The sequence below is a fragment of the Condylura cristata genome, unplaced genomic scaffold (assembly GCF_000260355.1).
Source record: "Condylura cristata isolate star-nosed mole 26May11 unplaced genomic scaffold, ConCri1.0 scaffold00015, whole genome shotgun sequence".
Classification (NCBI taxonomy): domain Eukaryota; kingdom Metazoa; phylum Chordata; class Mammalia; order Eulipotyphla; family Talpidae; genus Condylura; species Condylura cristata.
In genome coordinates, this window is record NW_004567116.1 from 36565621 (window position 1) to 36567266 (window position 1646).

Consider the following 1646-nt stretch of genomic DNA (forward strand, 5'->3'; position numbering starts at 1 on the left):
AAAAAAAAATAGTCAAGATCCATGTCATTGAACATCTAGTAGGCATCCTAAAGCATTTTAACCAAAATAACATCATAGAAAGCACTCTGTGGAATGTAATCTCTCTCCTTTCCTACATAAAGCAATTTCAATAGATCATTGTGAAACAAAGGAAGAATTCAGGCATCTTACTTGAGGCTCCATAATTTATTTTAGTTCCCTGATTAGTGTAATATCAACCTGAAATACATCCTACTCCCTCTAAATCATGTTCTTTCAGTTATATGGAAATCTCTATTTTGGATATATTCTTCTCAAGCAGAACCTCTGAGATCATATGTTCTCAGCAGAATATTACTTGTTCTTCCAAATTCTTTTACAAGTGAACCAAAATATTATTTTTGGTATTGAATCAGATGGTCTTAAACAAGCATCATTTCATAAGGTCTAGAAATAAAAACAAAATGTGCAGGCCCTTCCTGGTGGTGCAACGGGTTAAATCACCGCATTAAAGCACCTCTTTTAAGAAGCTGTCCAAAGCCACTGCAGCATGAGCTCCATCCCTGGCCCCAGAGGTGACCAACATATTGTGGCAGACCTCTCCTGACCCACCCGCTGCTCCCCTCAGCAGCGTACTTCATGGATCTGCCTATTCTGCTCCCCACTCTGTCTCCGGTGAATCCCAGAGAATCTCTTACCCACCACACCTCTGGCCTGTACCCCAGTTCTGTATGCATAAATAAATAAATCTTTTTTAAAAAGAAGAAAAATGTTATAAATATATGTGCTAAATTATGTAAAAATAAAGTTTTAAAAGTAAGTTTATGTTGAGTTTCTGTTATTATAAAGTCTCTAGGCTTGTTTTCTCTTCAAGAGATACAGATTCCCAAAATATAGTGCTATTTTGCAAAATGTTTCAAATCAGCCAGGAAGGAGAGATCTGATTGCTTACAAAACAAAGATGTATTAAAGGCATGTGGGAGAAAGATAAAAGTGACACCAGGAAAAGAAAAGACAATGCACAAGTTATTCATGGGACTGTGGAACAACATTCGGAACTGAAGACCTCGTAGAAAAGCATCACTCTAATTTGCATGACAACCTACAGTTTGCTGTCATAGTGTACATTCTTTCACCTATAGTTTGCTCCCAAAGTGTGCATTCTTGCACCCCAACTGAATGGGGTTTCTACTAAAATTCTGGGTTGAAGTTGAGGAATTTGCACAAAAAATATCAAGCGGTTCTGATGTTTTGCTGTTCCATCTCCGAGTGAACAGGATGGCTATAAATGGAGAGTAGATGTCCTATTACAAGTGAAGACCCGGGGTAATGAAGATCACATGGAAGACAAAACACTGAAAAGTTGCCATGACTTTAGGTAAATGACAAATGGAAACAATTTCATGAACTGAATTAAAAAAAAATCAGAAAACTTTATTATTGAGATTTTTTTAACTTTATAAGTACATTTTTACATTATTCTTCCTTCTGCACATTTTTCCATCTCAGTTGTAATCCCTGTGGACTTCCACTTCACCTGTGTACCATCACCATAGTTCCATGTGCTCTTCCCAACCTCGTTTTGATCTGGTTCCCCTCTCCTCCACTGTAGAATGTCTCTGGCTTATAGTGGTTAGTTGATGATCTTTTTTACTTTTTTACAGTTA